The 24,384-nt window shown below is 42.2% G+C and overlaps 1 long non-coding RNA gene across 1 annotated transcript in view; it reads right to left on the minus strand.

The window, feature by feature from the left end:
* The window catches only part of LOC141097587 (uncharacterized), a 73,922-nt gene that overhangs the window by 19,738 nt on the left and 29,800 nt on the right, over window positions 1–24,384 (minus strand). The window contains exon 2 of the long non-coding RNA XR_012234005.1: window positions 23,179–23,238. This is a non-coding gene — a long non-coding RNA (uncharacterized lncRNA). The remainder of the gene's footprint in view (window positions 1–23,178; window positions 23,239–24,384) is intronic.

The following is a 24,384-nucleotide window of genomic DNA, read 5'->3' on the forward strand; positions in this document are numbered from 1 at the left end:
GTGCCACAGTCCAGAGGGTCCACTCCTGGAGATTTGTCTCTTGACCAGCCGTGGTAACAGATGCTGATACAGCTGATACAGTTGAATGTGCGACGCAGGAGGGTGAAGCCGGTGCTTGTACCTGGGCCCCCTGACTCACGGGCCCCATAGCGGCCACTTGGTATGCTGCTATTAGGGGCACATCACTGACTGGGGGCCCCTTGGGAAGTGAAGGCCCTAGGCAAATGCCTAGTTTGCCTGCTCCTAGCACTGGCCCTGGTTATAGAAGTTGGCTCATCTAGAAAACCTCCTTTTAGTGCTAAAACTATCAGTTGTTTCTTTTCTATGGAACTCAACAAGATCAAGCAGTACATGGTTGACCATTCATGTGACTAGATGCCATGTAATGCTACATTTTCGGCAACTCCCAGGATAGCTTCTTTTCCACAATGGGTTATTCCAATAATAATTTAGTATTATATTAGGCTGGAGTATCTCCAAATGGACTTCCACTGAAGAGACACGATATGAGGCCTCTCAACTCTTCAAGTCCTATTTCTCCAAACTGACTATGCACATGCACGCTTAGTTCTAAAGAGCATCTTCGCTCCCACTTGTATATTAGAGATGCAGTGCATCGATTTGCAGTAACCTGTGGCTGCCGGACAGAAGTCCTGCATACCACCTCTTATCTGATGGCATCCTCTACTCTTATCTTAGCTGGCCTGTTGCAACATCATCATTGCGACATGATGCACATTTAACATTGCGGAAGGCTCGTTGATCAAAAGGTGAGTCATGGATGGTGGGATTTTGGAGGTGTTCTGAGGGCTCCTATCTGATGGCCACAGAATACAGACCTGACTGCTGGACTGGATCCTTCAAATCAGTTAGCACCAAGTTCAGAAAATGTTAAATGTACATTCAGCCTCTATCCTTCACATTTCATTAGGTGGCACAGATCACAGAGCAGGCTGCAAAAACATGATGACAGGTTCCCTTTAACCCAGCATGGATAAAGCAGTTTGTATTTTAAGTACAATATATGATGACGGTCTACTTTTTACTATGCAAACTGCAGAAGATTTTGGGCCATAAACTCTTCCCGATCCCGAGATATTGGTTCTTTACACCCCTAGATCGATAGATATGTTCCTATCCGGATAACAGTTCTCATGATAGAGATAGAAAATATGATCCAATCAATGCTTCTGCTTCGCTTTGGAGATATCCATGAACTCACCATACATTAAGGGTGATGATGATGAGCGCTGCGCAGAGTCTTAATGTAAAGCCATAAAAGTGCCACGATGATGAGACTTTTTCCTAATGAGTGTCTACATCGAGGAGTGACCTCATGAGAATGCCCGCTGTCCGTACAGACAGGCTCTTAACATTTTTACTGCATTTGACACATACATTTTTCATATCTATATGACACTGGATACTTCTGACTTTCCCTTTAATGTTCTGCCTATAATATATTTAATGTATATGGCTTATGCCAAAGAGTTAAAGGGATTGTCCACCTTCAAAAACTTTTTTTTTCTTAAATGCATGTATTGCATTTGTGGTTAAAACTACTGTAATTTTTGCAATTGGGTTTCCTAAAAAAAAGTTTCCTGAAAAATTCCCAGGGCCCCAAACTACCTTTTGCCATGTGTAATACTGCCGTTCTCAAGGCAACCACTGCCTCTGTACACACTTGGCACCAGAGTACCTCTGACACCAGAAGTTTTGTTCCCGCACTATACCCCCTGACTATAAGTTACTGAGGCCAATTGGTCTAGTGCAATTGCTACCTTAGTACTATCTCCTTACTTCCTGGGGCATAAGGGGCAAGGGGCTCTTGAGAAACCAGGGCTTTATTGAATTTCTACTTTTGTTCCTTCACTGTACCCTCTGGAGTTTAGTGGTCTATGGGCTCCTCAGACCCTGCATACCCCCTCTGGGCTTAAGGCCTATGAGCACTAAAGGATCCAGGGACTAGTTAAAAATGTTATTCTGTACCCCTTTTGACATTGGGACCTATGGGCTCCTAAAGCCCCAGAACCTAGTGCAATTGCTACCATTGTCCACCTAGAGCCGTACCTCTATATTAGTGACACAAAATTCTATGATCCTTTTGGTATAATTTACAAAACATACAGCAGGTGAAATAATTATTGAACATGTCACCAATTTTCTAAAGGTGCTATTGACATGAAATTTTCACCAGCTGTCGGTAACAACCCATCCAGTACACACAGGCAAAGAAATCAAACCATAGATGTCCATAAATTGAGTTGTGTGCAATAATGAGAAAGGGCACAGGGAAAAAGTATTGAACACATGAAGAAAGAGAGATGCAAAATGCCCTGGAAAGTCATGACACCAGCTGAAATCTTTCAATAGTTAGAAAGCAATCCTGCCAGTTAGTGAAAAATAATATCAACTGGCTGAACTGATGGCCTATAAAAAGGTATTTCGTTAACAAGGAGCCACACAATAAACCTCTCCTGATGGGTAAAACCAGTGAGCTGTCTCAAGACCTTCACAACCTTATTGTTGCAAAACATTTTAATGGCATTGGTTACTGAAGAGTTTCTAAACTACTAGGTTCCATTGAGCACTGTTGAGGCCATAATCCAGAAGTGGAAAGAACATCATTTCACCATAAAGGTGCTCACCTCAAGATTTCAGATAGAAAAGTGAAAAGAATTATCAGAAGAGTTCTCGAAGAGCTATAGACCATCTGTGGAGAGCTACAGAAAGACCTGGAATCAGAAGGTATAACTGTTTCAAAGAAGGCAATAAATCATGCACTCAACCTCCATGGCCTGTATGCAAGCTCACCACACAAGACTACATCGCTGAATAAAAAGCATGATCAAGTGTGTTTAAAGTTTGCTCAACAATATTTAGACAAGCCTGTGAAATACTGGGAGAATATAGTCTGGTCAGATGAGACCAAAATTGAACTCTTTGGATGCCATAATACACACCATGTTTGGATGACAAAAAGCACTATCACCACAAAAACACCATATTTTTTTTACTTTTAAACTCATAAAATAAATATATATAGGGGAATGAATTGTAAGAATTACATTGGTGAGGACAAATGTATTCGAGCCTTTTTCATTTAGCAATACTGAAAGCCATGTAAACAGCAAAAAAAACCAACAAAAATTGAATAAAACAAAATGATAATATATCTATACATATACTACAATAAATGATCAAACATCCAGGTTGTAACACTCGCTTTCTGGTCATTTGTATTCAAAAGTGATTCCAGTCTGGACGTCAAAGAGACCTAACCCGATTATATGACCAGCACAATCTTCTCCGATGGAATAGGTATGTGTAATCTAATTTTTGTTTTAAAAGGCCTCGAAGCAGAATAAAATGAAATAAAAAAATAGTTTCTTCTGCTCCAAAAAAAAACAAAACAAATAAAAACCTCACAAAAACCTGAAAGCTTCAATATAATAGAAAAGTATAAATGCGCAGCCCAATAATCTTCTGCCGGGGTGTAGTAGACAAGCAATTTCATATTGAATACAGCCGGGAAATTAATCTTTACAACTCAGAATGTTCCAGTTTAGCATTTATTCTGTAAAAATTCCCCCTAAAATATGGTGAATCAATTATATGATAAAATGGCTTAGAATAAACAGAATGGCCTAGGCTTAGATAAATATATATTTATTATGACTCTATATTATATATATATATACATACATATATATATATATATATATATATATATATATATATACACACACACACACAATATATACAGTATATATACAGTATATTACGGTATATATATATATATATATATATAAAAGATATACTGTGTAAAATATATTAAAAAAAAAGGTTTAAGGAAGAAATATAATATAATAAAGATTTTTTAAATATATTTTATACATTTTTACCTATTATAAATATATAAAGAAAATATATATTTATAATAGGTATATAATATATATAACATGTAAAGCATATATAATATATATATAAAAAAATAAAAAATATATAAATATATATAATAAAAAATCTCTAATACATAAAATCTTTAAAAAAATGTAATATACATATACAAAAAAAATATAAAATGTAGAAAATAACAATAAGGCTGGTTTCACATTAGCTTTTTTTGCGCAGCGCATCATGCGCGTCCATGCGTACCTATGTTTAACATGGGGGGGCATGGTCTTGCATTTGCACGCGTCCATATGCGTTTTCGTGCGCATGCATTTTTTTCAAGCTGTGCCCCTAGGCACCAACCTGTTGCATTTTTGGGTCCGCCAAAAGGCTTAAAAAAACGCATGTGCACGCTGGCGCACGGAATGCGACAAAATAACTCATTACAGTCTATGGGAACGCAGGTGTGCGCATTGACATGCATTCGTCTGCATTTTCGTGCGCATGCGTTTTTGGCGTAAAAATGTGTAGACACTGGTTTAACCCCTAGAGAACGAATGCGCATAAAAAACGCAAAAGCATGTTTTTTTTGCATACGTTTATATTGCGCACGATGCGCTGCGCAAAAAAACGCTAGCCTAATATATATATTTTTCTACATTTTTTATCTATATATATATTTTTTTTACATGCACTATATACCAAAATCTACCAGATAATGTGCTCAGTCCATAGCATAGTAAATATTGAGATATAATAATAATAATTCTGATCAATGCGAGAAATATTCTATGTTCCTAATGTTTACTCATCTCCTTGGTTATTTCCGTCATCAATATGTGGAGGTTTTCATTATTTATTAATTTTACTACCTACCTAATATTAAAAGCAAATGTCATGAAATATGGGAAAATCCATGTTATTGACTGCAATGATAATAATACGGTATTTTTTATCATTTTTTTTTCTTCTTTTAGGCCCATAGGACCATAAGAAGCCTAAGCGGAGATATACTATGACGGGTTTATGGTGAGGTTTGGAATTCGATAGGAAAATAAAAGAACTTATTGTCTTTGCTATATGGCGGCGTTTATATATGATTATTATGTCTTTATGGTTTTATTATATTTTACAATTCCCATTTCATACAAATATATAAAAGTTACGATAATCTGGTGAAGCTTAAATCTCGACAGTATTATACGGCCCTGGAACTGCTCGGTGAGGACTAATTTCCTTGGAATTTATATATTTTGGTCAACAATGGAAAATGATACCGCCACATAGTGCCTGTGTAAATACAGACTTAGTAAACTCTTTGTCTTCTCTGTTACAGTATGGTTTCTACATTTCTCCTGGCAAACTGTAATCTTCATTACCATGACACTTTTTTTGGGGGAAGAACCTAGAAATGTGACAGCCGCACTATGTGGCGGTAAATGGAGAGCCTACACTTACATAGTACGGAGTCATAGGACACTGAGCGCTACCAGACAGGTTCTGTGCATATTCCTGAGGTCTTAGGCTGTTAGGTCAGGGAGGGTGTAGTTAAAGTGCTGACTGTTTCCATAATTTGCAAGTTTTTCCAAGCAGCTACGTCTATGAGCGGAGAGAGACAAATTAGTGGTCAAAGATATGTTCCATTTCATTTTTGCCATACATCAGTTGAGCTCCTGAAAAATGGCGTTTGAGCGAAACCCCCATTGACGTAAATGATGCAAACAGTGTCACATTGTGCGCTGTCTGGACTACTTTTGGCACTATCCTCCTGACTGCGCTTATGTGCCCTACTCAAGAAGGCGCACGCTTCCAAAATGGATGTGACAAAGTGACTCCGTCTACCTCTATAAAAGCAATGGCCCAATCAAGGGTTTCGCCAAAATTCACTTTTTCAGGGTTCCAGGTGGCAAAAACAAATGCATTATCAAACGTTTTCATACATTTTTTTTCTACTTTTTTTTTTCCAGAAAACAGTTCATATGATCTTCTGACATTCCCCCATGACCTTTTAAAAAAAGATACCATTTTTTTTTTTTTAAAGGATGCAATGTTTATATTAAAAATGTGGATATATTTGCTTTTTAAAAAAAAAAAAAAAAAAAAAAAAAAATGGATCCTTTTTTTAAGTGAAATGGAGAGAAGTGTCACAAGATCGTGTGACTTGGTTTCTGGAAAAAGAAAAAAGGTCGAAAAAAACGGATGTAAAAGTATAGCAGTAAGTTTGAAGGCGTCTTTACTTACAAAAAAGGATGAAAAAGCACAGGAGACTGCATTTTTTGCATCCTGTAAAATAAAAGGGGGGGATGGAAACAGAATTGTGGACCAACGTATGCCACAGGGATACAACTTTAACATACCGTATTCCCATTCTATTCTATGCAAAAACTATGTTAAAATATATCTGTTTTACAGGAGACACTTTTTTGTTTACGATATATAAAATCATTTGGCTATAAAAATAAAATTACAAAATCGTGGTGTGAGGTCTACGAAGGGGGCTTCCCTGAAATTGAGTCGATTTTTGCTGCATCCACGGGACCTCAATTCATTAGCTGATACTGTATGACTCCAGTGGGAGCTTCTGACAAAAACTTTTCAATGTTTTTCTTCTTTTTTTTTTTTACTTAAACCAAGTACCTCCTCTGATTACCCCTGTTCCACGGACTCTGGAACAGTTTTTCTTTTTCTTCTGTGCCTCTCCTTTACAAAGTTATACCCCTATTAATAAAGGAAATTTTCTTTCGCTTTTTGTCAACTGGGTGTATCCCATAGAATTTCTTTGTGGGTGCGGCTGTGTTTTGATTGGTTAGCATCTCAGGAAACCCCCACTTAAAGGTTCTGTAGTATACATAGTAACATAGTTGTTAAGGTTGAAGGAAGACTTTAAGTCCATCTAGTTCAACCCATATCCTGTCCTAACCTGCCCTAACATGTTGATCCAGAGGAAGGCAAAAAAAACCCATGTGGCAAACAGTAAGCTTCACATTGGGGAAAAAAATTCCTTCCCGACTCCACATACGGCAATCAGACTAGCTCCCTCGATCAACGCAATATTCAGGAAACTAGTGTATATACCCTGTAATATTATACTTTTCAAGAAAGGCATCCAGTCCCTTCTTAAATTTTAGTAGGGAATCACTCATTACAACATCATATGGCAGAGAGTTCCATACTCTCACTGCTCTTACAGTAAAGAATCCGCATCTGTGAGTATGCTTAAACCTTCTTTCCTCCAGACGTAGAGGATGCCCCCTTGTCCCCGTCACAGGTCTAAGAGTAAAAAGATCATTAGAAAGGTCTTGGTCTTGTCCCCGCATATATTTATACATTGTAATAAGATCACCCCTAAGCCTTCGATTCTCCAAACTAAATAACCCCAAGTGTAATAACCTGTCTTGGTATTGCAGACCTAGTTCCTTAATAACCTTGGTCGCTCTTCTCTGCACCCGCTCCAGTTCAGCTATGTCTTTCTTATACACCGGAGACCAGAACTGTACACAGTATTCTAAGTGCGGTCGCACTAGTGACTTATATAGAGGTAAAATTATGTTCTCCTCATGAGCATCTACGCCTCTTTTAATGCATCCCATTATTTTATTTGCCTTTGCAGCAGCTGCCTGACACTGGCCACTAAGGCTATGTGCACACACTACGGATTCTGCTGCAGTTCCGCAGCGTTTTTGGCCCTGCGGAACCGCAGCAGTTCCGCTGACATGGTACAGTACCATGTTACCCTATGGGTTTTAAAAACCGCTGTGCTCACGCTGCGTTTTTTTCCGCATGGTTTTGCTGCGGTTTACAAACCGCAGCATGTCAATTGTTTCTGCGGATTCCACAGCGGTTTGGCACCTATTCCATTGTCCAGGTGCCAAACCGCAGGGGAAAACTGCAGGAAAACCGCAGGTCACTTTACCTGCGGTTCCATGCGGAAAAACCTGCATGTGAATCCGCAACGTGTCCACATAGCCTAAATGTGAGTTTGTCGTCCACCCATACACCCAGGTCTTTTTCAGTGACAGTTTTGCCCAGTGTTTTACAATTATCCACATAATTATACACGCCTTTTTATACGCCCAGTTTGTAAAAGGGAAAACTTGCACCTTTGTTTCCATGGGGAATAACTTTGGAGTAGAGGGACACAGAAGAAAAATAAAAACTGATCCAGAATCAGCGTAGGTAGCAGCAGGAACTGGAAGAGGTCCTCAGTATAAACAAAAATCAATTAAAGGTCCTCTTTAATCTCTTACCTGGTTTGCCCCCCCAGTGGTAAATGCAGTGTGCTAGAATTTTATCATTTAAAGAGCCCTTGTCCGTTCTCCTGACATGTCCTGTAGCAAATACTCATCTCGTCCATGAAATAACAATGCTAGAATATGTTTTCTTAGATCCCTGCTTTGTGTCGCTCCTCCATTATTTCTCTTGGAAAGTTACGAATATATTGATAGCCGGTTACGGATGTGCCCCTTTACAATTTGGCAGTGTCCAATCAGAGCTCACTCAGCCAGTGATTGGTGGATCTGGCATTTTTTACCTTTTCCGCTGGTTGAGACTTGATCGGGAAGTGGAAACCCACTGGGACTCGGGTGAGCATTGATAAGGGAGTTGCGAGGGATCGGTGAGGGTGAGTAATTCTTCCTACTTACTTTAATTTTTTTTAAGCAGTTTGAGCCCTTTACATTTTTTTTTTTACCAAGAAAGACCCCACTGAGATCTTTTACTCTCCTGGTGCTGCTGAGTATAAAGGAGGGCATGGGGGCCGCATGTTTTGAGAACTCATCAGGGACGATGATACACTTAGGCACTGCACCATGCTGAAGCTCTCGGAATAACTCTGGTTTCCATATAAATGATTATGAATGTCACTGCTGGAAATTTTAATTAATGGCTTTTTTTTTTTCTTCCCGACGTGGTCAGGCTCCTAAGTGTCTATCAGTTAGACAGGGCCCCGGGGAATCATTTGTTCCTTGAAGGTGAAGAAATCTGCCCACAAAAGACTCCGGCATTAGATCAATCCTTCCTAACAACTTTATTGATTGGCTGCAATAACATTTTTCATTTATTAATTATGAAGATGTTCAGCAGATATATTAAAGGTAACAATTACAATTTTTTTTTTTTCCGGAGCCCGCGTTATGCTGAGCTGTAAATGATCAGATGAGCTTATTCTAAAAGGTCACTTCCACATGTTGATTAGAACATTTTTTTTAATAAAATGTCCCATATTTTATGGAGTCATTATGGATGCCGTAAAATGTTCCCCGGCAGATGGATTATTCACACAGCAATGTAATTATATACGGTACATTACTGTGCACTGGGTGGAATAATAAATTAGTGGTCAGGCCTGGCACCCGTCCCTGCAATACTACAATATGGGGGCAAATCATGTACTGGGCACCAGGGAGGATGGGGTGCCAACAAGTCACTTCGCCTAGGACATAGATGAAGCTGAAGAAAAGCTTTATTACAACTCCTTACTCCTTAGGACCGTCCCAATAGGTACACCTTGTTTCGGTGGGATGGTTTAAGCTTTTTTAATCAATATAGCATTAACTAAGTACATAATGTTATTTACATGTACTATTACTAGAGTTGAGCGAAACGGGACGGTCAAATTCATAAGACGCCGACTTTCGCTGAAGTCAGGTTTCATGAAACGAAACCCGACCATAGCGTGAGGTCGGCCATGGGGTCGCCGATCAGAGCACCAAAGTTGCGTTTCAAATTATGCTTCCAGCGCCCTTTTTCAGCCAATGATAGAGGATGCACACTGTGGGCAATGCGATGACATGGGCAGCGGTCACCACCATCTTAGAGAAGGGCATTCAAGTGATGGTCTGGCTTTGTGTGGCGTCACAGGGGCTATAAAAGGGCGTGACCGCCGACCTCCATCTTACTTCTGCCGATCTTACAATAGGGAGAGCTGCTGCTGCTGATTCTGTAGGGAGAGCGTTAGGCAGGGAAGAAGAACCAAAAAACTGCCACCGTATAGCGGTGTACGCTCCTCACACTACCGTGTACTGGCTGGTATCACGGACAAATAGAAGCTGTGTGTTACTCTGGAAAAAGAAGCCGAGGAGTTTTTCCGTTTTTCCAGACCGACACCTTAGAGTGCTGTCCGCTTTTCAAACAGTTTAGTATATCTGCTGATTCATTACGGTCCAAACTATACAGAGACAGCGTGTGTCACTCTGTATAAACATAGCCTGAGAGTGACAATTTTCCATACAGACACCGTCTAGCGGTGTATGCTCGTCACACACTACCGTGTACCGGCTGGTATCACGGATAAATACAAGCTATCTGTGTTTTACTCTGGAAAAACAAACGGAGGAGATTTTCCATTTTTCAAGACCTACACCGTATTGAGCTGTCCGATTCACAAACATTATTGTATATCTGCCGTTCGCATTACAGTCACATCTATACAGAGTCAACGTCTGTGTGTGACACTCCGTAAATACATATACGGAGATTGTTAGTTACACAAAAATCGCATACAGCTTTACACTTCTGATACAGTACCGTATATCTGCTTGTTGTATTACGGTCAAATACATACTGGGAGAGCGTTTGTGACTAACAAAATATAAACGTAGATTTAATTTTTTTAATACACCTTACACAGCTGGACGCTCCTCATACAATACCATCTCTCTGCTGGTATTTTGGTTACATTTTCCCAAACATGAGGAAGTATGGTGAAACAGGCCGCAGACGTGGGCAGGGGGGTGCGGCTGGTACTGATGGTGGTGATGCATCAGCTGGTTCTGGCAAAAGCACAATAGCAGCTAAGGCAGGAGGTGTTGAGCCTGCGTCATTGTCTGGCCCAAGAAGGCCTGTAAGGTTCCCTTTTCTTGGAGTAGGAAAACCGCTTTTAAAGCTGGAGCTTCAGAAACAGGTTTTGGTGTACATTGCCGAAACAGCCATCAGCTCTATTGCCTCCTCTTCTGAACGTTCCAAACCTGCAAGCACAGAGTCGTCAGTGCAGGATTCTGGTCAGGAAAAACACCTTTCCTTGTGTCCTTCACCCCCACCAAAAGTGAAGGATGCGGCAGCCGACACTTCAGGTTACTCTATGGAGCTCTTTTCACATACCATGCCTGGGTTAGCCAGTCAAATCATGAATTCCCCAGTCCAAGATGAATCTGATATGGGGTGCACTGATGCACAGCCACTGCTAGATGATTCTGCTGGTACATTGACTCAGATCTCTACATTGCCCTCACAGTCTACTGAGCCAGAATCTGACACTGATGAAACTCAGGTGCCCCTTCCCGCATACTATACCACCTTACACGGTGACACAGAGGAAGAAAAAGAGGAAGGTGCAGATGACTTTGAAGAGGATGTGATGGATGACCCAATTCTTGAGCCAGATTGGCATCCATTGGGGGAGGAGGGTGGCGCTGGCAATAGTTCAGATAAGGAGAAGGATCCGCAGCAGGCATTGACATCGCAGCAGCGGTTATCTGGCAGGCCCGTAGCTGAGCAAAAACGTAGAACAAAAAAAAAAAAGAGTTGCAGGACAGCTTGGCCAGACGGTCAAGTTAGCACAGAGTGCAAGGCCAGAAAATGTATACCATAGTAGGAAGAGTGCAATGTGGCATTTCTTTGTCCAAAATCCTACTAATGAGGCAAAGGTAACCTGTAAGAAGTGCGGAAGGACCTTTAGCCGAGGTAAACAACTCAGAAATTTGAATACCAGTTGCATGCTTAGACATTTAAACAACATGCACTTGCAAGCGTGGACGGACTACAAAACCTCAGGTAGCACATGTGCACCTGCTCCGACTGAACGTAGCCAGCAATGCTCCATCACTTCCCCCACTGTAAGACCACCGCCACCGTTAAGCACACCACCAGCACTAAATGTTGAGGTGTCGTCGCAAGGCCAAAGCACTAAGGGAATCACAATGGTTTTGCAACACAACACTGAATCTAGGCCATCACCACCAATACCATCACCAACTCCCTCTCACTCCGTCCGGTCCACCGCTAGTTCCCCATATGCAGCTCTCCATTCCAGCTCACCCTACCAGACACTCTGAGTAGGACAAGAAAGTACTCATCATCTCATCTGCGTACACTGTGTTTGAACGCGCACATTGCCAAACTAATCTCATTAGAGATGATGCCCTACCGGTTGGTTGAAAGCGAAGCTTTCCGCGAGCTCATGGCCTACGCAGTCCCACGCTATGACCTACACCGTCGGCACTTCTTTTCTCGAAAAGCCATCCCAGCCCTCCACCTGCATGTGAAAAACCTCATTGTCCATGCACTCAAGCAATCAGTGACTGGAAAGGTGCACCTCACAACAGATGCATGGTCCAGTAGGCATGGCCAGGGCCGTTACGTGTCCATCACTGCGCACTGGGTTAATGTGATGGATGCAGGCTCCACAGGGGACAGCAGCAGTGGAACAGTGCTGCCTAGCCCACGGTATAGGAAGCAGTTGGCTGTAGGCTTTCGACCCTCCTCCTCCTCCATAAGCGAAAGCTCGTCCACAGAGCGCAGTAGCATGAGGACTCCATCCGCAGCTGTCAGTGTTGCACACGAGGCGTCCCACTATCGAACAGCTAGTGGTAAGCATCAGCAGGCGTTGTTAAAGATGATGTCTTTGGGCGACAAGAGACACACTGCGGAGGTACTGGACTACTACTTGCAGCGACAAACTGAGTCATGGCTGGGCAGTCTTGAGCCAGGCAAGGTATTCAGTGATAACGGCCGTAATTTTGTGGCAGTCATAGGCCTTGCAAAACTCACACACATACTTTGCCTGGCTCACACTTTGAACCTGGTGGTGCAGTGCTTCCTTAATAATTATCCAGAATTAACATCCCTGCTCCATAAGGTGCGAAGACTGTGCTCGCACATCCGTCGCTCGGCCGTACACTCCAGTCGTATGCAGAAGCTGCAGCGATGGCTCCACCTCCCCAAGCACCGCCTAATTATAGACGTTGCAACAAGGTGGAACTCCACCCTGCACATGGTTGAGAGGCTGTGCAAACAGAGGCAGGCTGTAATGCATTTGTGGGACGATACACGGCCAGGCAGTTTGAGGGAACACATGGAATTGTCGGGTGTGCAGTGGTCAAAGCTGAAAGACCTCTGTAAAGTCCTTCAGTGTTTTGAGGAATGCACACGGCTGGTAAGCGTAGATGATGCCATAACTAGCATGAGCATCCCACTTATGCGTCTGCTCATGCAAAGTTTGACGCACATTAAGGAACAGGCGTCTGCAGCGGAGGAGGAACATGAGGAGGAGGAAGAGAAGGAGGAGGGAAGCCTTGCTGACAGTCAGCCATTGTCTGGTCAGGGAACTGTCCTGGACGAGGTGGAGGAAGAAGAGGAAGAGGAGGATGAGGGGGATGATTATTTTGGCCAGGAGGATGCTTCTCAGGGGGCAAGAGAAAATGTTGGCGTTCCAAAGTCAGGTACAGTGTTTGTGCGTGACTGTAGGGATGTGGATTTTCCAGAAACTGCTCTTCCACCCAGCAGTGGCAGTGCATTATTGACACCTGGAATATTGGCCCACATGTGCGATTATGCCTTGTGGATCATAAAAAAGGACCCCCGCATTGCCAAAATGATGAAGGATGACTACTGGCTGGTAAGCATCCTCGATCCACGCTACAAAGGCAAATTACACAACATCATGCCACAGGAGAACCTCAAGATAATATTGGCTAACAAACAAGCAACTCTGGTAAACCGTTTGTTTGAGGCTTTCCCAGCACACAGCAGCGGTGCTGTTTCTCCCACGAGCCGTAGTGGGCACAATGGAAGAGGTGTTCGTGGTGCACACAGCCGAAGTGGCGTTGGAGACAAAGGTTTCATGACCATGTTGTGGACTGATTACTCAAGTACCGCTCACACGACTCCTAATACTGCATCGATTAAAAGTGACAGGAGACAGCAGTTGTCAACTATGGTTACAAACTACTTATCCTCCCATATCGATGTTCTCCTTCACAGGTCATTCCCCTTTGACTATTGTGCCCCTAAACTCGACACCTGGCCTGAATTGGCACAATATGCCTTACAGGAGCTCGCTTGCCCTGCTGCTAGTGTGTTATCTGAAAGAGTCTTCAGTGCTGCTGGATCAATCCTGACAGAAAAAGGGACCCGTCTGTCGACCCAAAATGTTGATGTTCTAACATTCATTAAAATGAACCATGCATGAGTTTCAAAGGATTTTGTATCACCTTCCCCTGATGACACTTAGGTTGCCAGAAAACTGCTTCGCTTTTGTTCTTTTCTTCCTCTGACTTGCCCAATTCCGCCATTTACAGCTGCTGAATGTCCAGCCTACACATCAACATATGCCATTTTTTACACCTTCCTAACTGGGCTGGGGTCAACACCTGGCGCACCCGTGCAAGTGCCGTTGTTCTGAATAGGTGGATGGGCCACTGACACAGTGTCTCTGACGGTGGGGGGGGCCACTCGCCGTCAGACACAACAGCGTACTATGAGGGGCCCTGTGCCAGTACCGTCGCCCACGATTGTGCCCCTCCTGCTTGGTCATGGCCACAGCACTTGCAAGTTGCAATACTTACCTCTCCCTGTTCCACCGCTGTGTAGTCTGGGCAGTTAATTCCTTCACAGGGACGGCCACTAGAAATTTGGTGTATTGATCGATGATGGTTAAGATGTAGCTATGGCCTGTCCTGCTGGCCTCTACCTTCAGATGATCAATGGCTACCATTTGTAATGGACGTCAACTTACAAGCGGATGCAGTGGTGCTTTATGATCACCTTTCACAGTTGTGATAGTCACAGACGTGTGACATTCCTGCCACCATTTTTCAATGTCTCCTCTCATGCCAATCCAATAGAATCGCCTACGGCCTGTGGCTTCTGTCTTTTGCCCTCCAAAATGCCCAGACACATCATGATAGGCAGTGAGGACCATGTCTACATCTCTCCCTGTGATCACAATTTGATGGAGACGAGTAACGGTGATGTGATCCACGCTACTGCGATAAAGCAATCCTTTCTTCACAAATAACCGTTTTCACTGTCTCCACAGAGACAGTAAGTGAGGGTCTGCATCGCCTCTGCAACATCTACCGTCATGTTTTCCCGTGATGAGTAATTCCCACATTTCTGCAAACACTCGACTTTCCGTCTGTACTTTTAGCTATGTAATTTGCAGTAGCGGAGAGTCTGGACTGGCTTACTCAGATTGAAATATATACGAAGATTTAAAAGTACCACAACACTGTATACTGGTGTACGCCTCGAATACCTTTCCCTTTTTCTACTCTTTAAATTCTGGTGTAATACATAGTGAGCCGGTGAGTGTCAGTGTCTGACTCCGGAAGTGTAGACGGAAATTTACAGTAACCCCTAGACTGGATACACCTGTTATGTGCTGATACAGTACCTTTGTTCAAAATTTTTTATTAAGGTATCATCCATAATGAGTGAGCGTGTGTGGTTTCCGCCTTCTATATAGACGTTGAATCGGAGATACCAATTTTTACCCTATACTCGATCCAGCTTGTATCTTGTTATACAGTACCTTTAGTACACATTTAGTGTTACGGTCACATCCATACTGATTAAGTGTCTGAGAGTGACTACGGGACTATGTAAACAGAGATTTTAATTGTACACTATAATATATATATGTACTTGCTATCCTGTTTTCCAGTACCTTTTTAGCAACATTTTTTATTATGGTCAAAACCAGACTGAGTGAGTGTCTGAGGGTGACTACGGAAATATATACGGAGATTTCAAATGTGACGAACACTGTAGAGAGCAGTACTCTTCTGATACAGTAACTTTTTTGCTATTTAGATTCAGGTGTAATCCATAATGAGCCTGTGAACGTCTGTCTGTTACTCCGGAAATATATTTGGAGATTTAAGATTACCCCAACACTGTATACAGCTGTACGCTTGTGTTACATTACCCATATACAGCTTTTCATATTCTTGTGTAATCCATACTGGGCCTGAGAGCGTTTGTGTCTGCCTCCTGAAATATATACGGACATTCAGAATGTTTACACTATACTATATATACCTTGTATCTGGTGATACTGTACCCTTTTTCAACTTTTTATTTTATTGTGTAATCCATACTGAGCCTGTGAGCGTCTGTGTATGACTCATGAAATATATACGGAGATGTACTATTATTCCTAGACTGTCTAGAGCTGTACGTTTCTGATACAGTACCATATATCTGCTAGTATTTTGGGTCCATTTTCCAAAACATGAGGAAGTATTGTGGAAGAGGTCGCGGGCGTGGTGGGCCACCTGGTACTGATGGTGGTGGATCTGCTGGTAGTGCCAAAAGCACAATGGCAGCTAAGGCAGGAGGTGTTGAGCCTGCGTCATGGTCTAGCTCCGGAAGGCCTGTAAGGCTCCCTTTTCTGGGAGTAGGTAGACTGCTTTTAAAGCCGGAGCATCAGGAACTTTTATTGGCTTACATTGCTGAAACAGGCTCCAGCTCTATCGCCTACTCTTCTGAAGTTTAAAAAAAATCGTCAGTGCAGGCTTCTGGTCAGGAGCAACCCCTTTCCTTGTGTCCTTCACCCACATCAAAAGTGAAGGATGCGGCAGCACACACTTCAGGTAACTCCATGGAGCTTTTTTCACATACCATGCCTCGGTTCATTAAAAATTGGGCCCATCATATACTGGAGCATTCCAAATGGGGGACATCAGACACTTGAGCAGCTTTTACAGGGCCCATTATACACTGGAGCATTAGAAATGGTGCACATTATATATGGGGCATTATTTGGGCGCATAAGACACTGGAGCATCATCCATGAGGCCCATCATATACTGGAGAATTCCAGATTGGGGACATCAGACACTGGAGCAGCATATACGGGGACATTATACTCTGGAGCATTAGAAATGGAGCCCATTATATATGGAGCATTATTTGGGCCCATAACACACTGGAGCATCGTCCATGGGGACCATCATATACTGTAGCATTATGTGGAGCTCATCATATACTGTATGGAACATTATATGTGGCCAATTATTCTGCATGGAGAAATATATGGGGCTCATTATTCTGTATGGTGCATAATGTGGTGGCCATAATACTGTATGGAGTAATACACTGTCCTTTTTTTGAGCTATTGTACAATTTAAAATAGATATCAGTCATGTCATGTAAGCAGTGAAGTATTTGTCATTGTACTATGCAAATATTTCTGTGCCGTATCGGAGCACCATGAGTTGTGGTATGTGTTAAAGGGGCGCTCTTTGGCCCAGGGCACATGAAAACCTGGAGCCAGCCCTACCCCCCCACAACTTTAGCCAAATAACCCCCAGTTTTCAGTGCGTAACTATTATTATGAAGTAAATTAAGGTTGACAAGCTTCAGTAATAAGAATTGATGTTTTTGGCATTGAAATGGGCACTGTAGGTGTGTTTCCTGTCCTCCACTCCCTGCCGACTTTGCTTCCCCATTGACTTGCATTGGGTTTCGTGTTTCAGTCGGGCTCCGACTTTTCCCTATAGTCGGCCAATTTCGTTCGACCCGACTTTTGTGAAAGTCGGGTTTCATGAAACCCGACTCGACCCTAAAAAAGGAAAAGTCGCTCATCTCTAACTATTACTATTTGCCTATTTACTTGCCTTATGTTGATTTTTTTTTCCCTTGGGTTTTGTCTGTGAAATAGACTCAGTTTGAACAAGCTCTTACACATTGCACGTTTACCAGCTTACAGTGGCATGTAAAAGTTTTGGCACCCCTGGTCAAAATTGCTTTTATTGTGAAAAGTTACACGACTTGAAGATGAAATGATCTCTAAAAGGCCCAAAGTTAAAACATTTCCTTTGTATTTTAGATATATATACAGTGCCTACAAGTAGTATTCAACCCCCTGCAGATTTAGCAGGTTTACACATTCGGAATTAACTTGGCATTGTGACATTTGGACTGTAGATCAGCCTGGAAGTGTGAAATGCACTGCAGCAAAAAAGAATGTTATTTCTTTGTTTAATTTTTTTTTAAATTGTGAAAAGTTTATTCAGAGGGTCATTTATTATTCAACCCCTCAAACCACCAGAATTCTGTTTGGTTCCCCTAAAGTATTAAGAAGTATTTCAGGCACAAAGAACAATGAGCTTCACATGTTTGGATTAATTATCTCTTTTTCCAGCCTTTTCTGACTATTTAAGACCCTCCCCAAACTTGTGAACAGCACTCATACATGGTCAACATGGGAAAGACAAAGGAGCATTCCAAGGCCATCAGAGACAAGATCGTGGAGGGTCACAAGGCTGGCAAGGGGTACAAAACCCTTTCCAAGGAGTTGGGCCTACCTGTCTCCACTGTTGGGAGCATCATCCGGAAGTGGAAGGCTTATGGAACTACTGTTAGCCTTCCACGGCCTGGACAGCCTTTGAAAGTTTCCTCCCGTGCCGAGGCCAGGCTTGTCCGAAGAGTCAAGGCTAACCCAAGGACAACAAGGAAGGAGCTCCGGGAAGATCTCATGGCAGTGGGGACATTGGTTTCAGTCAATACCATAAGTAACGTACTCCACCGCAATGGTCTCCGTTCCAGACGAGCCCGTAAGGTACCTTTACTTTCAAAGCGTCATGTCAAGGCTTGTCTACAGTTTGCTCATGATCACTTGGAGGACTCTGAGACAGACTGGTTCAAGGTTCTCTGGTCTGATGAGACCAAGATCGAGATCTTTGGTGCCAAACACACACGTGACGTTTGGAGACTGGATGGCACTGCATACGACCCCAAGAATACCATCCCTACAGTCAAGCATGGTGGTGGCAGCATCATGCTGTGGGGCTGTTTCTCAGCCAATGGGCCTGGCCATCTGGTCCGGATCCATGGGAAGATGGATAGCACGGCCTACCTGGAGATTTTGGCCAAGAACCTCCGCTCCTCCATCAAGGATCTTAAGATGGGTCGTCATTTCATCTTCCAACAAGACAACGACCCAAAGCACACAGCCAACAAAACCAAGGCCTGGTTCAAGAGGCAAAAAATCAAGGTGTTGGAGTGGCCTAGTCAGTCTCCTGACCTTAACCCAATTGAAAACTTGTGGAAGGAGCTCAAGATTAAAGTCCACATGAGACACCCAAAGAACCTAGATAACTTGGAGAAGATCTGCATGGAGGAGTGGGCCAAGATAACTCCAGAGACCTGTGCCGGCCTGATCAGGTCTTATAAAAGACTATTATTAGCTGTAATTGCAAACAAGGGTTATTCCACAAAATATTAAACCTAGGGGTTGAATAATAATTGACCCACACTTTTATGTTTAAAATTTATTAAAATTTAACTGAGCAACATAACTTTTTGGTTTGTAAGATTTATGCATCTGTTAATAAATCCTGCTCTTGTGTGAAGTTTGAAGGCTCTAACTTATTTGCATCTTATCAAACCTGCTAAATCTGCAGGGGGTTGAATACTACTTGTAGGCACTGTATATATATGTGTATTTTAATCTTTTACATTTTTAAAATTATGAAAAGGAAAATGGGCCATGTTAGTACCTAGTAGCACCCCCTTTTGCAAGTATGACAGCTTGTAAACACTTTTTGTAGCCAGACAAGAGTCTTTCAATTCATGTTTGATGGATTTTCATCCATTCTTCCTTGGAGAATTCCTCAAGTTCTGTGAGATTCCTGGGGCGTCTTCCATCCTCTGCTATTTTGAGGTCTAGCCACAGATTTTCTATAATGTTCAGATCAGGGGACTGTGAGGGCCATTGTAAAACCTTCAGCTTGCGCCTTTTGATGTCGTCTATTGTAGATTTTGAAGTGTGTTCAGGATCATTATCCATTTGTAGAAGCCGTCCTCTTCCTCTTCTCATCTTCAGCTTTTTTACAGATGGTGTTATGTTTGCATCAAGAATTTGGTGAAATATCATTGAATCCATTCTTCCCTCTACCCGTGAAATTTTCCCCGTACCATTGGCTGCAACACAACCCCAAAGTATGATTGATCCACCTCCATACTTAATGATTGTCGAGATGATCTTTTCCTGAAATTCTGTGCCCCTTTTTCTCCACACATACTGTACCTTTGATCATTGTGACCAAAGAGTTCTATTTTAACCTCATCGGTCCACAGGATTTGCTTCCAAAACTCATCAGGCTGGTTTAGATGTTCTTTTTCATACTTCTGATGCTGAATTTTATGGTGACGATGCAGGAGAGGTTTTCGTCTGACTAATCTTCCATGATGTATATATTTGTGCAGGTGTCACTGAAGAGTGGAACAATGTGCCATAACGCCAGTCTCCTAAATCTTTCTGAACGTCTTTTGCAGTCAAGCAGGGGTTCTAATTTGCCTCTCTAGCAATCCTACAAGCAGCCCTCACTGACATTTTGCTTGGTCTTCTAGACCTTATCTTGACCTCCACTGTTCCTGGTAACTGCCATTTCTTAATTACATTTTGAACTGAACAAACAGCAACTCTTGAAAACTCTTTGCCATCTTTTTACAGCTTTCTCCTGCTTTGTGGGACTCCACCATTTTCATTTTCAGAGTTCTTAGAAGAACTCATGACTGCAGTTTTTTGGCACATGGTTAGAGGAGGCTGGGTTTTTATAAAGCTGGGAAATTTGCATCACCTGGCTTTTCCTAATAATTATAGTGAACAAGCCATAACCCTAACAAGATAACTAAGGTCTGAAACCTTGGTCAACACAAATCACTAAGGGTACCCAAACTTTTGTATTGGCCCATTTTACTCTTTGTAATTTTTAAAGTGTAAAAAATGACAATTTTTTTTTGTGCCTAAAATACAAAGGAAATGTGTCATCTATAACTTTAGCCATTTTAGAGATAATTTTATCTTCAACTTGCTTAATTGTTCATAGTAACAGTGTTGACCAGGAGTGCCAAAACTTTTGCATGCCATTGTATAGTCCAGATCAGATTTTTTTTCTTCTCTATTAGGTTTCCTAAAACAGAAATCCACTAAAGGGTCTGCCAATAGGTAATAAATGGGAAGAGTTTGTAAGCAAACTGTTGAGTCCTCCAAAGCAATCGAAATGGGATGACAAGAGGGGGCGCATTTATTAGGTCTTTTCTCAAGAGGCGTGCATCATTTGCACCTATAGTTTTTTTTTCTTTTCTATTTTTTCCGTTGCGTATTTTGATGTCTGATTCATCAAAATTTTTCACAATATTTCATGAATTTTTGTGCAAATGCTTTTCTTTTAGTGAAATAAGTTTTAATAAAACTTTAAAATGTTGCACGTTAAGTCTTCCGTTGTGATAAAAATAAACAGATTTCATACTCCAGTAGGGTATTGGGGTATAACTGAGCAAAAATTTAGCAACATTCCAAAAAATATCAAACGATGAATTAGGCTAAAACTTCTGTATAATAAAAACCATGTCCATAATGCCGAAAAACAAAACAAAACAAGAAGGCAAAACCAAATAAAGTACACTTTAAAAATTAACTATAGAGGCTCGTAGACCATATTTTCGGTCTGGGTGAACTCCCACTTTTCTGGATGAAACTTTGATCGATTTGTTATGCTGTAAGCAGGTTGCGGGATGCAGTGACGGACAGGAGGCAGAGCAAGGGTTAACAAGTTTAATAACAGGGGAATACTCCATGCAGGGAGGTAAAGGTTTAAACGGGGGATTAAACAGTTCAAATGGAAAAAGATATTGTGGGTTGAAGAACAACGGTTCAGATAACGGCAGTTCTGATGAAAGTCAGTGGTTTCTAAGTCCATGAAGTGTATAGCGCTGGCAACGGCTGGTGCGGTGTCTTTTCCAATGGGGTCCTGTGGGCAACAATGCCTCGCCTTCTGCAGCAGCGGTCAATCTCTGTTACCTTTCGCTGAGCCTAGTCCATATACTACAGTACCTGACAAGGGTGCGGGCCACAGTCTTGTATGAGCCCAACGTGGCTTGGCAGATATACACTGGCAAAATCAGGGCGCAGGTGTCTGACCCGTATGCGGTCCCTCTTATGTGGCATGTGTGCTGTACTCACGGACACTGAGCGTACGGCGCTTTTCTCTCTGGTAGTCGCCCGCCACACACTGCACCTCTCTCTGTAGTCACCGGGCACACACTGCACGTTCCTCTCCCTCTCTAGTCTCCGCTGTTGGCGTCGGGAGATGGCGGACACTGGCCTGCACACTGTTGATGCTCCCAGGACGTGGCACTCCTCTGCCTGGCTGCTGCTGGACACACAGCTCCCCTTAGTGCAGCGGTCCCTCTGCAGACATCGGGGGACCCTGTTAGTGCGGCCTGTCGTGGCACCGATGCTCTGTGTGAGGAGGGGAAGCGGAGCCAAAACGTCCTGCTGCGTGCGCTTTCTCCTTTTATCTCACCGCCCCCTCAGTCAGGAGGAAGGTCCGCATCGCTAGAGCCTCCCTCAGCAGCAGGGGAAGGTTTGCATTGCTAAAGCTTCCCCCAGGCAACAGGGGATGCAGCCTCGATAGTTCCGGCCCTGACAAGCAGGTACCTGCGGTCCGGTCGTCCCCCTTACAATACGACGCTCATACCCATTATAGTCTATGTGGCTGTTCCAATGTGGGTTTTTTTGTTGACTGAGTGTCTGAAAAATCTTTTGACCCAAGTTAGGGCTCAAGTAGACATCGGTGATTTTCTTGCATGGGAAAAACGGTCTGAGTTTCATCAGTACATTTTTTATTGGCGTTTGGTCATTGTGTCAGTTTTTACCATCAGTTTGGTCCGAGTTTCATTAGTTTTTCTTGGATGAGAAACAAAGAAAAAAAACATTGCGGAGACATGGCCGGTATTGGTCCGAGTCTCACATCGAAATCAGAAATGCACATCTATGGGTGCAAAAAAAAAAAAAAAAAAAATCAAACATCACTTGGATGCCTTCCATGTGCTGTCTGTTTTGTACTGACCGCTAGATGGGAAAAGATGGAGAAACTATTTTTTTTCCGCATCAGAGAAAAACTGATGAAACTCTGGCCAAACGTGGATGAAACTCTGATGACACTCTGTTGAAAATCAAATGGAACGCTGATCAAAATCACTGATGAAACCAGGATCGTTTTTATCGTACGTGATAAAAAAAAGTATGTCTGTATGAGCCATCACAGATCAAAGTCATTCTTCAAAGTTTAAGGGTGTGGGGAAATCACAGAAAGCACGCAGACGCCACCCATGTGCAAGCCGTGTGTTGTCAATGGATAGGACAAGTCTTATCATAATTTATTTTTTTGCATACGAGATTGGAAAACACAGAGACACTGACCAAACTGATCAAAATCGTTTCTAATTTTTTTGCACATATGAGAAAAGGCGCAAGAACAATGATGAACTTACGTGAGAACACCGCAGGGCCCGGCCGAGACTTCTTGTGTAGCGATCCCACATGGTTCAAATCTGCAAGGAAAAAAAATGAACAACGTGTACATGTGATTTCAGAAGTCTCATGCACTTTGTTGGTACTGTAAAACAATGTTTTTTTTCTGCAGCAAAAATGTGCGGATAAAATACGGCAAAAAGTCAGTGTGTGCAGAAGACCTTAGGATCAGTCGCAGATTTCATCGCATTTGTCAGAAGAAATAACATCATGGCGACCAATGGACTCGGGCTGTCGGGCATCAATGGGATCCGTCATTTGATAGATCTGGTACTCCGTTGTGAGAAAACCAAAAATGCTGAATGGTAATCATACTTTCCATGATGCCTATCATACACAGCACAGACATGAGGGATTCATGCTCTCCTGTCTCTATGTACAAGATGTTCAGAAGGAAGATTAGCTACATGTAGGATATTATCCACAGTACTAATCAGTGTGGATGTGAATCCAGCTCTGGAGAGAGGTAAAAGATTTGTTAGACAGTTCAGCGCAATCTTTCTGTGTCTCCTTCTGTTTGTGCTGTTTTCTCTCTCTGCTCTTCCTCTGCCCTCCTCTTTTCATAAAGTATAATAGGAGATGTCATCTGACCCCTCATTGAAAAGATAGTCCATTTTGTGTTAAGGGACAGAGAACGATGTGGCTCATAAGTGGAGAAAGAAGCAGATTTCTCTTATAATCTATATTTAAAAGATTTCTTATATTCGCCTTTACTATTGATTTATTCAAAGTTTGATGAAAGGACAGTTCCATTTTAACTCAAATGTGTACTTAGCCTTGAGACAGCTCAGAGCCCAGCAGTCCCATGTAAAATCAAACACCGAAACTTCAGTATGAAATAATGAGATATGACAGGCTTATCTTCAGTGAATGTCTAATGTCAGAACAATCTAGTGCCTCCTGCCCTATTTTGGAAAAAGTGAAATCGAGCTTAATATGGCTGTTATATTGTGCATAAATAATACCGTCATCCAGTATCACACAGCAGCCATACAACATTGCCATATAGTGCCGTACAGCACTCATATACCACCGCTGTATGTTTGCGTAGTATGGAATCAAAGTATTATTAATCACAGATGTAGCAGAGCTGAATTTATTCTGTGATTTTTAATAGTTTTTTATTGTCTTTTATGTAATTTTGCAACTTAAGAAAAAATATCAGT

The sequence above is a fragment of the Dendrobates tinctorius genome, unplaced genomic scaffold (genome assembly GCF_039654945.1).
Source record: "Dendrobates tinctorius isolate UK_male_01 unplaced genomic scaffold, ASM3965494v1 ptg000085l, whole genome shotgun sequence".
NCBI lineage: Eukaryota > Metazoa > Chordata > Amphibia > Anura > Dendrobatidae > Dendrobates > Dendrobates tinctorius.